Here is a 17,039-nt window from a genome sequence, read left to right on the forward strand (position 1 = left end):
CGTTCCGCACCAAAGTGGTACGGCAACCCTATCCTGGAAATCATGTTGTTAGACAATGGTGAACCTTCGAACTATGAAGAAGCAATGGCGGGCCCAGATTCCGACAAATGGCTGGAAGCCATGAAATCCGAGATAGGATCCATGTATGAAAACGAAGTATGGACTTTGACTGACTTGCCCGATGATCGGCGAGCCATAGAAAATAAATGGATCTTTAAGAAGAAGACAGACGCGGATGGTAATGTGACCATCTATAAGGCTCGGCTTGTCGCTAAAGGTTATCGACAAGTTCAAGGGGCTGACTACGATGAGACTTTCTCACCCATAGCGAAGCTGAAGTCCGTCCGAATCATGTTAGCAATTGCCACATTCTATGATTATGAGATATGGCAAATGGACGTCAAAACGACATTCCTTAATGGTTTCCTTAAGAAAGAATTGTATATGATGCAGCCAGAAGGTTTTGTCGATCCTGAGAATGCTGACAAGGTATGCAAGCTCCAACACTCAATCTATGGGCTGGTGCAAGCATCTCGGAGTTGGAACATTCAATTTGATGAGATGATCAAAGCGTTTGGGTTTAAGTAGACTTATGGAGAAGCCTGTGTTTACAAGAAAGTGAGTGGGAGCTCTGTAGTATTTCTCATATTATATGTGGATGACATACTATTGATGGGAAATGATATAGAATTCTTGGAAAGCATAAAGGCCTACTTGAACAAGTGTTTTTCAATGAAGGATCTTGGAGAAGCTGCTTATATATTAGGCATCAAGATCTATAGAGATAGATCGAGACGCCTCATTGGTCTTTCACAAAGTACGTACCTTGACAAGATATTGAAGAAGTTCAATATGGATCAGTCCAAGAAGGGGTTCTTGCCTATATTGCAAGGTATGAGATTGAGCACGGCTCAATGCCCGACCACGGCAGAAGATAGAGAAAAGATGAGTGTCGTCCCCTATGCCTCGGCCATAGGGTCTATTATGTATGCCATTCTGTGTACCAGACCTGATGTAAACCTTGCCGTAAGTTGGTAGGAAGGTACCAAAGTAATCCCGTCATGTAACACTGGACAATGGTCAAGAATATCCTGAAGTACATGAAAAGGACTAAGGATATGTTTCTCGTTTATGGAGGTGACGAAGAGCTCGTCGTAAAGGGTTACGTCGATGCTAGCTTCGACACAGATCTGGATGACTCCAAGTCACAAACCGGATACATGTATATTTTGAATGGTGGGGCAGTCAGCTGGTGTAGTTGCAAGCAAAGCGTCGTGGCGGGATCTACATGTGAAGCGGAGTACATGGCAGCCTCGGAGGCAACACAAGAAGCAATCTAGATGAAGGGGTTCATTACCGACCTAGGAGTTATTCCCAATGCGTCGGGCCTGATGACTCTCTTCTGTGACAACACTGGAGCTATTGCCCTTGCCAAGGAGCCCAGGTTTCACAGGAAGACCAGGCATATCAAGCGTCGCTTCAACTCCATTCATGAAAATGTTCAAAATGGAGACATAGATATTTGTAAAGTGCATACGGACCTGAATGTCGCAGATCCGTTGACTAAACCTCTTCCTCGAGTAAAACATGATCAACACCAGAACTCTATGGGTGTTTAATTCATCACAATGTAACTAGATTATTGACTCTAGTGCAAGTGGGAGACTGTTGGAAATGTGCCCTAGAGGCAATAATAAAATGGTTATTATTATATTTCCTTGTTCGTGATAATTGTCTATTGTTCATGCTATAATTGTGTTATCCGGAAATCATAATACATGTGTGAATACATAGACCACAACATGTCCCTACTGAGCCTCTAGTTGACTAGCTCGTTGATCAACAAATGGTCATGGTTTCCTGACTATGGACACTGGATGTCGTTGATAACGGGATCACATCATTAGGAGAATGATGTGATGGACAAGACCCAATCCTAAGCATAGCACAAGATCATATAGTTCGTCTGCTAGATCTTTTCTAATGTCAAGTATCATTTCCTTAGACCATGAGATTGTGCAACTCCCGGATACCGTAGGAGTGCTTTGGGTGTACCAAACATCACAACGTAACTGGGTGGCTATAAAGGTGCACTACAGGTATCTCCGAAAGTGTCTGTTGGGTTGGCACGAATCGAGACTGGGATTTGTCACTCCATATGACGGAGAGCTATCTCTGGGCCCACTCGGTAATGCATCATCATAATGAGCTCATTGTGACTAAGTAGTTGGTCACGGGATCATTGCTACCTCTCGAGCTTGCGTTGGATTTCCCCGAAGAGGAAAGGATGATGCAACAGAGTAGCGTAAGTATTACCCTCAGTTTTTGAGAACCAAGGTATCAATCTAGTAGGAGGCCACGCTCAAGTCCCTTGTACCTGCACAAAACAATAGCTACTCACAACCAACGCGATTAGGGGTTGTCAATCCCTTCACGGTCACTTACGAGAGTGAGATCTGATAGATATAATAATTTTGGTATTTTTGGTATAGAGATGCAAAGTAAAAAGTAAAAGGCAAAGTAAAAGGCAAAGCAAGATTAAAGTGATGGAGATTGATATGATGAGAATAGACCCGGGGGCCATAAGTTTCACTAGTGGCTTCTCTCAAGAGCATAAGTATTCTATGGTGGGTGAACAAATTACTGTTGAGCAATTGACAGAATTGAGCATAGTTATGAGAATATCTAGGCAAGATCATGTATATAGGCATCATGTCCGTGACAAGTAGACCGAAATGATTCTGCATCTACTACTATTACTCCACTCATCGACCGCTATCCAGCATGCATCTAGAGTATTAAGTTAAAAATAGAGTAATGCTTTAAGCAAGATGACATGATGTAAAGAGATAAATTCATGCAATATGAAATAAACCCCATCTTGTTATCCTTGATGGCAACGATACAATACGTGCCTAGCTGCCCCTTCTGTCACTGGGAAAGGACACCACAAGATCGAACCCAAAGCTAAGCACTACTCCCATGGCAAGAACTACCAATCTAGTTGGCCAAACCAAACGGATAATTCGAACAAACTTGCAAAGATAACCAATCATACATAAAAGAATTCAAAGAAGATTCAAATATTATTCATAGATAGACTTGATCATAAACCCACAATTCATCGGTCTCAACAAACACACCGCAAAAAGAAGATTACATCGAATAGATCTCCACGAGAGAGGGGGAGAACTTTGTATTGAGATCCAAAAAGAGAGAAGAAGCCATCTAGCTACTAACTATGGACCCGAAGGTCTGAGGTAAACTACTCACACTTCATCGGAGAGGCTATGATGATGTGGAAGCCCTCCTTGATGGCAGCCCTCTCCGGCGAAGCTCCAGAACAGGCCCCAAGATGGGATCTTGTGGATACAGAAAGTTGCGGCGGTGGAATTAGGTTTTTGGCTCCATCTCTGTTCGTTTGGGGGTACGTAGGTATATATAGGAGGAAGAAGTGCGTCGGTGGAGCTCCGAGGGGCCCACGAGGCAGGGGGCGCGCCCTAGGGGAGGCGCCCCCCCCCACCCTCGTGACCGCCTCTCTGATGCCTTGGCGTAGGGTCCAAGTCTCCTGGATCACGTTCGGTGAGAAAATTACGTTCCCGAAGGTTTCATTCCGTTTGGAATCCGTTTGATATTCCGTTTCTTCGAAACACTAAAATAGGCAAAAAACAGCAATTCTGGGCTGGGCCTCCGGTTAATAGGTTAGTCCCAAAAATAATATAAAAGTGGAAAATAAAGGCCAATATAGTCCAAAACAGTAGATAATATAGCATGGAGCAATCAAAAATTATAGGTACGTTGGAGACGTATCAGGCATCCCCAAGCTTAGTTCCTGCTCATCCTCGAGTAGGTAAATGATAAAAAGAGAATTTTTGATGTGGAGTGCTACTTGGCATAATTTCAATGCAAATCTTCTTAATTGTGATATGAACATTCAGATGATTAAGATTCAAGACAAAAGTTTATATTGACATAAAAATAATAATACTTCAAGCATACTAATAAAACAATTATGTCTTCTCAAAATAACATGGCTAAAGAAAGTTATCCCTACAAAATCATATAGTCTGGCTATGCTCTATCTTCACCACACAAAATATTTAAATCATGCACAACCCCGATGACAAGCCAAGCAATTGTTTCATACTCTAACTTTTTCAAAACTTTTTCAATCTTCATGCAATACATGAGCGTGAGCCATGGACATATCACTATAGGTGGAATAGAATGGTGGTTGTGGAGAAGACAAAAAGGGAGAAGATAGTCTCACATCAACTAGGCGTATCAACGGGCTATGGAGATGCCCATCAATAGATATCAATGTGAGTGAGTAGGGATTTCCATGCAACGGATGCACTAGAGCTATAAGTATATGAAAGCTCAAAAAGAAACTAAGTGGGTGTGCATCCAACTTGCTTGCTCATGAAGACCTAGGGCAATTTGAGGAAGCCCATCATTGGAATATACAAGCCAAGTTCTATAAAGAAAGATTCCCACTAGTATATGAAAGTGATAACATGAGAGACTCTCTACTATGAAGATCATGGTGCTACTTTGACGCACAAGTGTGGTAAAAGGATAGTAACATTGTCCCTTCTCTCTTTTTCTCTCATTTTTTATTTTTTTATTTGGGCCTTTCCTCTTTTTTTATGGCCTCCTTTTTTGGGCTTCTTTGGCCTCTTTTTTTTCGTCCGGAGTCTCATCCCGACTTGTGGGGGAGTCATAGTCTCCATCATCCTTTCCTCACTGGGATAATGCTCTAATAATGATGATCATCACACTTTTATTTTTCTTACAACTCAACAATTACAACTCGATACTTAGAACAAAATATGACTATATATGAATGCCTCCTGCGGTGTACCGGGATATGCAATATGACAATGATGGAGTGTGTCATAATAAACGGAATGGTGGAAAGTTGCATGGCAATATATCTCGGAATGACTATGGAAATGCCATAATAGGTAGGTATGGTGGCTGTTTTGAGGAAGGTATATGGTGGGTGTATGATACCGGCGAAAGGTGCACGGTATTAGAGAGGCTAGCAAAGGTGGAAGGGTAAGAGTGCGTATAATCCATGGACTCAACATTAGTCATAAAGAACTCATATGCTTATTGCAAAAATCTACAAGTTATCAAAGCAAAGTATTACGCGCATGCTCCTAGGGGGATAGATTGGTAGGAAAGGACCATCGCTCGTCCCCGACCGCCACTCATAAGGAAGAAAATCAATAAATAAATCATGCTCCGACTTCATCACATAACGGTTCACCATACGTGCATGCTACGGGAATCACAAGCTTCAACACAAGTATTCTTTAAATTCACAACTACTCAACTAGCATGACTTTAATATTATCACCTCCATATCTCAAAACAATTATCATGCTTCAATCTTTTCTTAGTATTCAACACACTCAAAAGAAAGTTTCACAAATCTTGAATACCAAGCATATTATTATTAAGCAATTTACCATGCTATTAAGAGACTCTCAAAATAATTTAAGTGAAGCATGAGAGATCAATAGTTTCTTTAAAACAAATCCACCACCGTGCTCTAAAAGATCTAAGTGAAGCACATAGAGAAAAATTACATAGCTCAAAAGATATAAGTTAAGCACATAGAGCAAAACTACATAGCTCAAAAGATATAAGTGAAGCACATAGAGCAAAACTACATAGCTCAAAAGATATAAGTGAAGCACATAGAGTATTCTATCAAATTCTAATTCATGTATGGCTCTCTCAAAAGGTGTGTACAGCAAGGATGATTGTGGCACACTAATAAACAAAGACACAAATAATACAAGACGCTCCAAGAAAAACACATATCATGTGGTGAATAAAAATATAGCTCCAAGTAAAGTTACCGATAGAAGTAGACAAAAGAGGGGATGCCTTCCGGGGCATCCCCAAGCTTTGGCTTTTAGGTGTCCTTAGATTATATTGGGGGTGCCATGGGAATCCCCAAGCTTAGGCTCTTGCCACTCCTTGTTCCATAATCCATCAAATCCTTACCCAAAACTTGAAAACTTCACAACACAAAACTTAAGGTAGAAAACTTGTGAGCTCCGTTAGCGAAAGAAAATAAAAGACCACTTCAAGGTACTGTAATGAACTCATTCTTTATTTATATTGGTGTTAAACCTACTTTATTCCAACTTCTCTATGGATTATAAACTAATTTACTAGCCATAGATTCATCAAAATAAGCAAACAACACATGAAAAACAGAATCTGTCAAAAACAGAACTGTCTGTAGTAATCTGTAGCTAGCGCAAGATGTGGAACCCCAAAAATTCTAAAATAAATTTCTGGACGTGAGTAATTTATCTATTAACCATCTTCAAAAAGAATTAACTAAATATCACTCTCCAAATAAAAATTACAGCAGTTCTCGTGAGCGCTAAAGTTTCTGTTTTTACAGCAAGTTCAACAAGACTTTCCCCAAGTCTTCCCAACGGTTCTACTTGGCACAAACATTAATTAAACACAAAAAACAAAAACAAAAAAGAGGCTAAATAACTTATTTATTAAATAACATTAAGGATAAATATTGGGTTGACTCCCAATAAGCGCTTTTCTTCAAAGCCTTATAGCTAGGCATAATATTTCAATGATGCTCACATGAAAGACAAGAATTGAAGCACAAAGAGAGCATCATAAAACACGTGACAAACACATTTAAGTCTAACATACTTCCTATGCATAGGCATCTTATAGGCAAACAAACTATCAAGGCAAGCAAAAACTAGCCTATGCAAGGAAGCGGAAAGAAACAATAGCAATCTCATCATAACGAGAGGTAAATTAGTAACATGAAAATTTCTACCACCATATTTTCCTATCTCATAATAATTATATGTAGGATCATAAGCAAATTCAACAAAATAGCTATCACATAAAATATTTTCAACACGATCCACATGCATGCAAAGTTGACACTCTTCCAAAATAGTGGGATTAACATTAACTAAAGTCATGAACTTTTCAAACCCACTTTTAATATTATTGCAAACATTATAATCAATCTCATATTCATCATGGGGTTTAAATAAATTTTCAAGATCAAAAGAAGAATCACCCCAATCATGATCATTGCAACAAGTAGAGGACATAGCAAAACTAGCATCCCCAATCTTAGGGTTTTGCATATTATTAGCACAATTGACATTAATAGAATTTATAATAGAATCATTGCAATCATGCTTTCTATTCAAAGATCTATGGTGAATCTCTTCATGAGGTAATTTATCACACTTTTCAGATTCACGAATTTCAAGCAAAACTTCATAAAGATAATCTAGTGCACAAAACTCACTAGCAATTGGTATATCATAATTGGACCTCTTAAAAAGATTAGCAAGTGGATGAGGATCCATAGATCTTAGGTTCTCTGTTTAGTAATAAATAAACAACTATTCTAACCATATGAGCAAACAAGAAGCAAGCGGGCAAAAAGAGGCAAATAGAGAAAGAGAGGGAGGATAGAGAGAGAGGGCGAATAAAATGGCAAGAGTGAATTGGGGGGAGAGGAAAACGAGAGGCAAATGGCAAATAATGTAATGCGAGAGCTAGGGATTGTGATGGGTACTTGGTATGTTGACTTTTTGCGTAGACTCCCCGGCAACAGCGCCAGAAATTTTTCTTGCTACCTCTTGAGCTTGCGTTGGATTTCCCCGAAGAGGAAAGGATGATGCAGCAGAGTAGCGTAAGTATTTCCCTCAGTTTTTGAGAACCAAGGTATCAATCCAGTAGGAGGCCACGCTCAAGTCCCTCGTAACTGCACAAAACGATAGCTACTCGCAACCAACACGATTAGCGGTTGTCAATCCCTTCACGGTCACTTACGAGAGTGAGATCTGATAGATATAATATTTTTGGTATTTTTGGTATAGAGATGCAAAGTAAAAAGTAAATGGCAAAGTAAAAAAGCAAAGCAAGATTAAAGTGATGGAGATTGATATGATGAGAATAGACCCGGGGCCATATGTTTCACTAGTGGCTTCTCTCAAGAGCATAAGTATTCTATGGTGGGTGAACAAATTACTGTTGAGCAATTGACAGAATTGAGCATAGTTATGAGAATATCTAGGCATGATCATGTATATAGGCATCACGTCCGTGATAAGTAGACCGAAACGATGCTGCATCTACTACTATTACTCCACTCATCGACCGCTGTCCAGCATGCATCTAGAGTATTAAGTTAAAAACAGAGTAACGCTTTAAGCAAGATGACATGATGTAGAGAGATAAATTCATGCAATATGAAATAAACCCCATCTTGTTATCCTCGATGGCAACGATACAATACGTGCCTTGCTGCCCCTTCTGTCATTGGGAAAGGACACCGCAAGATCGAACCCAAAGCTAAGCACTTCTCCCATGGCAAGAACTACCAACTAGTTGGCCAAACCAAACGGATAATTCGAAGAGACTTGCAAAGATAACCAATCATACATAAAAGAATTCAGAGAAGATTCAAATATTATTCATAGATAGACTTGATCATAAAACCACAATTCATTGGTCTCAACAAACACACTGCAAAAAGAAGATTACATCGAATAGATATCCACGAGAGAGGGGGAGAACTTTGTATTGAGATCCAAAAAGAGAGAAGAAGCCATCTAGCTACTAACTATGGACCCGAAGGTCTGAGGTAAACTACTCACACTTCATCGGAGAGGCTATGATGATGTAGAAGCCCTCTGTGATGACGGCCCTCTCCGACGGAGCTCCGGAACAGGTCCCTAGATGGGATCTCGTGGATACAGAAAGTTGCGGCGGTGGAATTAGGTTTTTGGCTCTGTCTCTGTTTGTTTGGGGGTACATAGGTATATATTGGAGGAAGAAGTACGTCGGTGGAGCTCCGAGGGGCCCATGAGGCAGGGGGCGCGCCCTAGGGGGGGCCCACCCTCGTGACCGCCTCTCTGATGCCTTGGCGTATGTTCCAAGTCTCCTGGATCACGTTCGGTGAGAAAATCACGTTCCCGAAGGTTTCATTCCGTTTGGACTTCGTTTGATATTTCATTTCTTCGAAACACTAAAATAGGCAAAAAAACAGCAATTCTGGGTTGGGCCTCCGGTTAATAGGTTAGTCCCAAAAATAATATAAAAGTGGAAAATAAAGCCCAATATAGTCCAAAACAGTAGATAATATAGCATGGAGCAATTAAAAATTATAGATATATTGGAGACGTATCAATCATGTATTACGGAACAAGTAAAGTGACTTGCTGGTAACGAGATTGAACAAGGTATTGGGATACCGATGATCGAATCTCGGGCAAGTAACGTACCGATTGACAAAGGGAATTGTATACGGGATTGCTTGAATCCTCGACATCATGGTTCATCCGATCAGATCATCGTGGAACATGTGGTAGCCAACATGGGTATCCAGATCCTGCTATTGGTTATTGGTCGGAGAGTTGTCTTGGTCATGTCTGCATGGTTCTCGAACCCATAGGGTCTACACACTTAAGGTTCGATGACGCTAGGGTTATAAGGAAGATTTGTATGTGATTGCCGAATGTTGTTCGGAGTCCCGGATGAGATCCTGGATGTCACAAGGAGTTATGGAATGGTCCGGAGGTGAAGATTTATATATGGGAAGTCATCATACGGTCGCCGGAAATATCTGGGGGTATACCTGTATTGTACCGGGACCACCGGAGGGGTTCCGGGGGTCCACCGGGAGGGTCCACATGCCCCGGAGGGCCTTATGGGATGTAGGTGGAAGGGAACCAGCCCCATGTGGGCTGGGGCGCCAACCCCCCCCCCCCCCAGGGCCCATGCGCCTAGGGTTGGGGGGAACCCTAAAGGGGGCGCCCCCCCTTGGCTTGGGGGGCTAGCCCCCTCCCCCTTGGCCGCCCCCCCTCTAAATCCCATCTAGAGGGGCCGGCCCCCTTCCCACTTCTCCCTATAAATAGAGGGGCGAGGGGAGGGCTGCAAGAACACATCCAAGGTGCAGCCCCTCCCCTCCCCAACACCTCTCCTCCTCCGCAAGAGCTTGGCGAAGCCCTGCCGAAGTACTGCCACTCCATCACCACCACACCGTCGTGCTGCTGTTGGAGCCCTCTTCCTCAACCACTCCCTCCTCCTTGCTGGATCAAGGTGCGGAAGATGTCACCAGGATGCACGTGTGTTGAATGCGGAGGCACCGTTGTTCGGTGCTAAGATTGGATTCGGCCGCGATCTGAATCGCTACATGTACGACTCCTCCAACCGTGTTCTTGCAACGCTTCCGACTCGCGGTCTTCAAGGGTATGAAGATGCACTCCCCTCTCTCTCATTGCTAGTTACTCCATAGATTGATCTTGGTGATGTGTAGAATTTTTTTTAATTTCTGCAACGATCCCGAACAAGTTCTTGATCCTATCTTGCAAGTCTATAGTCACCTATTATGTGTTATGATCCGTTAACCCTGAAGTGACAATAATCGGGATACTTACCAGTGATGACCGTAGTTTGAGGAGTTCATGTATTCACTTTGTGTTAATGCTTTGTTCCGGTACTCTATTAAAAGGAGGCCTTAATATCCCTTAGTTTCCGTAAGGACCCCGCTGCCACGGGAGGGTAGGACAAAAGATGGCATGCAAGTTCTTTTCCATAAGCACGTATGACTATCTTCGGAATACATGCCTACATTACATCGGTGAATTGGAGCTAGTTTTGTGTCACCCTAGGTTATGACTGTTACATGATGAACCGCATCCGGCATAATTCTCCATCACTAATCCATTGCCTACGAGCTTTCCATATATTGTTCTTCGTTTATTTACTTTTCCGTTGCTATTGCTATCATCACTACAAAATACCAAAAACATTACTTTTACTATCATTACCTTTTGCCACCATTACCACTACTATCATATTCCTTTGCTACTAAACACTTTGCTGCAGCATCAAGTTTACACGGCATCAAAATAACAACAGGAAAAGGACTTAGCAAAATCCAAAGTCCCTGAAAACAGCACCATTATGGAGCCTAGTTTGCATGCTTGTTTTAGTCACCACATGGATCACAAAAATACGAGGCTTGCACGTCTATAAATATGACATGTTGTAGTTCAAAACACATGTAGACCTCATGCTCATAAGATGCTCACAGAAAATGCAACAAAAATGACAAATCTCCATGTTCTGTTAAGAACCATCAGTTAACATTTTATAGCACTCTTGCAACGATAAAAAAGGCATCATAATGGACAGTAAAATGCATGGAAATACTTCTAACATGAAGAGCTCAATGATACGAACATTTTGAGATATCATATGCATGATTTGGAGCCACAGTCATGGAGATATGATGCGATGAAGAAGGCATGCAAATGTTACAGACTTTTAGGGCTTAGTGAGATTTCAGGGGTGAACCTCACGAGATCTAGGGTTGCTGACACACATGCAAACCGAGGCCGGATCTCGAGCTCGCGGGAGATGCACCTAGTTGGTGGCCGGGGACGGCGGTAGCCGACTGGAGCCGGGGCGCGCGGGCGCCGGCGAGGTGGGTGACGGGGCGGCGCCGGCGTAAGGCGGCGCGGGCGGCAGAGTCAGACGGCGACGGCGAGCAGTGAGGCGACGGCGTTGGGCGGAGGCTCGCGGAGGCGCGGCGCGATGGGCCGGGCGGGCCCTCCTCGGGCTCACCGGGCCGCGGTGGCGGGGCGCCCAAGTTGGACACGTGGCGGCTCAGGAGTGGAGGGGAGTGGCAGCATGGACGTGTTCGGCGCGGTCCGGACGCGTCCAGCGGCGGGGGGGGGGAGTGGGGCTAGGATTTCAGGACCCGGATTTGGACGGGGAGATGCATATTTATAGGTAGATGGAGATATGAGTGTCGAAATGAGGTGCGGTTTTCGCCCACAAGATCATGATCCGATGACGGAGAACATGGAGGTGGTTTAGATGGATTATTGGACTGTTTTGGAGGGGGTGTTGGTCTGCAACACAGAGAGGCTTTTACGGTTACTCGGTTAACCGTTGGAGCATCAAACGGCCTCCAAATGGAATGAAATTTGACAGGCGGTTTTGCCGGTGGTGTACCAAGGCCACTTGACAAATCTCAACCCATTCTGAGAACGTTTTTCTCCCGCTCACGAAAAGAGGCAAAAGGGGTGCGCCGGGTGCATGTGGGAGTGTCGAATTGCAAAACGGACAACGGGGAAAATGCTCGGATGCATGAGACGAATACAAATGCAAATGCGATGCACATGATGACATGATATGAAATGCATGACATGAGCAAAATACAAAACGAAAGACAAAACCAAAACACGAAGGGAATGTCATAAGATAAAGCCGAAAATGGCAAAAGTCAGAGTTACAAATATGGAAAGTTACATCCGGGGTGTTACACATAGGCACACATACATGATAACCACACATAATAGTTTGAACATACTACTTTGAACAAGCGACAATCATAATAACTGCACATTGGTATGATCTGAGGCAAAGGCATTGATACATTATAGTTCTGGGATCATGACAAACCCTCAGTTAATGCCACCGCTCATCCAGAATACTATTTAACATTGGCAGGGATATGAGGCTTGTGCCTTTGTTAACTGGCTAGATGAAGAATGGCATGGCAGGGCTCGGAGTGTTATCACCAAGCTCGCAGAAGATAACGTAAAGCTGAAGAAGAAACTAGATGATCTAGAATGTACAATCAGTACGATGAAGCAAGAAAGAATCAATCATAGGCAAGAGATGAAAGCAAGAGATAAGATGGAACTAGCATGTGTAGTTGTGGTTGTCGCATTAGCCATGTTCTATGCGCTGTTTGCAATGATGATTAGGGGTTTTGTTTGACAGTATTGCTAAAGCACATCTAGATGTGCTCTAAGTAATGCACATCCAGGTCCTATGCCATTGATGTTACACGAAGATTCATCCAGATATTTTTCTTTGTCTTTTTTTCTTTTCCTTTCTAGTTTGATTATTACTGGCTTTATCAATAAGAAGAGCTCAATGTATTGCTTGCCAACTGTCCTACTCCGTTCGTACCGGTACCGGTGCATAATCCCAAAACTCGTTCCTTGTTTTTGTCCTGAAAAAGGAAACCAGCCAAATAGCCAATAGGAGTCCTGCACAACCCCGGGAATTTGGAGCGACTGGGTACAAGTAATTGCGGTTGATTATATCAGTGGTTAGATAATACATCAACCCCCGCTTCAATTGGCAGTTCCTCTTCCCTGCATACCTCGCCTAAGTGTCCACCATCTACATCGTCCCCGGCAGGCCGCACTACACACCGGCACACACTCTGCAGTTATGTCGAGCGATAGCGAGGATGACAGTTCGGCCAACAGTCTGGCGCCCGATGATAGGTCAACATCGGAATCATCCCGCTCGTCTTCCATGAGTCCGTCATCGAGCCGAGACCTTGATTATATCCGGTTCATGGAAGGGACGCCGCCTCCGGAGTCGTCAAACTACAACCAGATGGACGAGGAGCCGTCGGAGGACGAAGAATAGGACGACTGTCGGTGTCAAAACCGGCGGATCTCGGGTAGGGGGTCCCGAACTGTGCGTCTAAGGCGGATGGTAATAGGAGGCAGGGGACACGATGTTTTACCCAGGTTCGGGCCCTCTTGATGGAGGTAAAACCCTACGTCCTGCTTGATTTATTCTTGATGATACGAGTATTACAAGAGTTGATCTACCACGAGACCGGAAAGGCTAAACCCTAGAAGCTAGCCTATGGTATGATTGTATGTTGTCCTACGGACTAAAACCCTCCGGTTTATATAGACATCGGAGGGGGCTAGGGTCACACAAGGTCGGTTACAAAGGAGGAGATATCCATATCCGTATTGCCTAGCTTGCCTTCCACGCCAAGTAGAGTCCCATCCGGACATGGGACGAAGTCTTCAATCTTGTATCTTCATAGTCCAACAGTCCGGCCAAAGGATATAGTCAGGCTGTCCGGAGACCCCCTAATCCCGGACTCCCTCAGTATCCCCTGAACCAGGCTTCAATGACGATGAGTCCGACGCGCAGTGTTGTCTTCGGCATTGCAAAGCGGGTTCCTCCTCCGGATATACCACAAAAGACTTTGATTAAAAGGACAGTGTCCAACCCTGCAAAATAAGTTCCACATTCCACCGTAGAGAGAATAATATTTCCATGAATCCAATCTGCTAACATGCTTTGGCAACATGACATCATGCCATGGCTCGATGATTATTCGAACCATTTTTCTTTAACCAGCCCCGCACATAATGCGAGGCAGTTCCTTGACATGTCTTGTCAAAGCAGAGATAGTGTCCCCCTTATTATGGGATTCCCATCAATATGGGCGTGGGTAAGCCAACCGTGCCATCAATTACGGCGCTTGGGGGATAAGCAAGTTTTACCAGGCTAGTGGGGGCGCATAGCTTTGTCCTCCCTTATAAAGGGATAAGGTTTAACCTTTTTCTACCCACGCCTTCTTCCTCCTTTCTCATCCATTCTCGTGGACTCGAGATCCAACGCCCAAGTCCACATCTTTCTCCTCAACCTTCTCCAAACATGTCCGAAGCAGGAGGCAAGTGGATGGCTTCCTCCGTTACGGAGGGACACATCAAAAAGCTGCGCGGAGCCAGATAGTTAGCCGCGAGTATCGCGCATCGGCTGCCTGCTGTGGGGCAGATCGTCCCCACCCCGGAACCTCATGAGAGGTTAGTTTTCCTCCACCACTTCCTCCGCGGACTGGGGTTTCCCCTTCATCCATTCGTCCGCGGTCTCATGTTCTGCTATGGGCTCAACTTTCATGATCTGGCCCCAAACTTCATCCTCAACATTTCGGCGTTCATCGTCATCTGTGAGGCTTTCCTCCGCATCCGCCCCCACTTCGGTCTGTGGCTGAAGACATTCAATATCAAGCCGAAGGTGGTGGGCGGCCAACAAGCGGAATGCGGCGGAGCCATGGTGGGAAAGATGCCCAATGTTATATGGCTTGAGGGCTGGCAATCGGCCTGGTTCTACATCACCGAGCCGTGCGACACCAACTGGGCGGCGACCCCCAAGTTTCGATCCGGATTACCTACGCGGCTCACCTCCTGGAAAGAGAAGGGCCTGTCCTAGGGTTCATCGGTGGAGCTGGACGGACTCCAGAAATGTATCCGGAACATGGCAAGCAAGAAGCTCAAGCTTGTCAACATAGTCCAGGTCATGCTCGTCCGCCGGAGCCTCCCGTGTCAACAACAGGATTTCAATTTATGGGAGTTCAACCCGGCCCGGCACCAGACTCTAAGCGAGCTCTTTGACACGATGCACAAAGACTTCTGGAGGGTGCTGTTCAAGGGCGCCAAGGTCCCTCCTTCTCTTACCGAGGACCGCGGGCTAAGCGCGAAGCGCCTAGCGCATTCGGTGAGTTCTATACATCCGGTAGAACCATGTGCGGGGTTTGAGTTCCATGCCTTTGACTGGACTGGGTGGAGACGTTAGGCCATATTAACTGTCCGGCCCCTCTGCCCGAAGACACTGCGGACGCTCTCCTGACGGAGATGCTGACTCCGGCTCCTTACAAGGTGCCGGAGAAGTCTAACAAGGCCAAGGGAACCCGAAAGAGTTCCCGGCGCCAGGTGGTATCGGACTCATCGTCCGATGACTCCGCGACGCACTCCTCCCCCGAAGACGAGGAGGAAGATGAAGATGCTCCCCCTCCAGTCGGGAGAGAAAAGAAAAGGAAGGCCGCCCCAACCAGGGGGGCCGAAGGGTCCAAGAAGGGAAGGACTCTCCTTCTGGACTACTCCACCGCCGCCGCCGAAGGCGAAGACGAGTGGCTGCTCAGGGCCAAGCCCCCGGCGAAGTCATAAGTATTCAGATACCAGAGTAACTCATAGCATGCCTTTGTCGCACTACTTCTCCTACCACCGAATTATGGTTATGCAGACCGCCCCGAGCCCGTATCGACGTATCCTCATCGGACGGCTCCCAAGACTCGTCGGATATGGATAGCGATCCACTTCCGACCGCCACCTCCTCTTGCCCTACGGACAACACTGAGGTATTGTCCCAAGAGGCACCGGGTCAAGGGGAGACAGTCCCGGAGGCACCTCAAGGCGACCTTCCGGACTACAAGAGCAGAGGGAGCAAGGCTCCCGAGGGCTCCGAGTTCGGCCCTCAGTCGAACATCGCACCGAAACCTCTAGTGGTTCCGGACTCGGGCAAGCGGCCTTCTTCCAAAAGGGGCAAAACGCCTGTGCCGGTGACCCCCGTCCATCCGGAGGCACCGGACAATCTGCTGGGAGCGCTTCGCAGCGCTTCCATCGATGAAGAGCACCGCACTATTATGAGTGCGGTGGTCCAGAAGGTTCACTCCGCCAAGAGCGGACTGACTGAAGCCTGTGCCAGCCTTCTAACAGGCTTTGAGGTAAGTATTTGAAACATAGGGAAAATGTTACCGCATAGACAGTAGCCCATGATGCTCTGTTTGGTGTTCAAAAAGAAAAGCCGAATAGAGGATCAACTAATATCTGCAGAAGTCTAATATAAGTATGTCTATATGCGTATGCAGGCTTCACTGCTGACCTCTGCCGCATTGACTGCGGAGGTCGCCCTACTGAAGCAGGACCTCGAAGGGTCCAAGAAAGAGCTCAGCCTTGCTAAGAGGCAGCTCGAGGAGAACAAAGGTAAGTAGTACCTAGTCTATGGATATATATAAAAAGAATGCGATTCCAAAATGACAGGATCATCGTAAATTTTCCAGGGGCGACGACCGAGGTGGCGACCCTGAAGCAAGCGCTATCCGAGGCCAAAAACAAAGCAGCCAAGGAGCGCACTGAGCAGGAAAGGCAGGAGGCACGGGTGGGCGAGGTGCAACAAGAGCTCCACGCGCTCGTTATGAAGCACGAGGCGTTGGAGCTTGACTTGAAGACGCGAGAGTCTGAGCTTGTCGTGGCCCTTGAGAGTGCAAAGAGTGCCAAGGCAGAAGCCCAAAAGGCCCTCCAGGAGATTGATGCGATGAAGAAGATAGCGGCGGGTAAGGCATTCAATATGCAAAGCAAGCATGTGAAAATAAATTACTTGTTACTTACCCAAGTCCG

The sequence above is a fragment of the Triticum aestivum genome, chromosome 7A, assembly GCF_018294505.1.
Source record: "Triticum aestivum cultivar Chinese Spring chromosome 7A, IWGSC CS RefSeq v2.1, whole genome shotgun sequence".
NCBI classification, from domain to species: Eukaryota; Viridiplantae; Streptophyta; class Magnoliopsida; order Poales; family Poaceae; genus Triticum; species Triticum aestivum.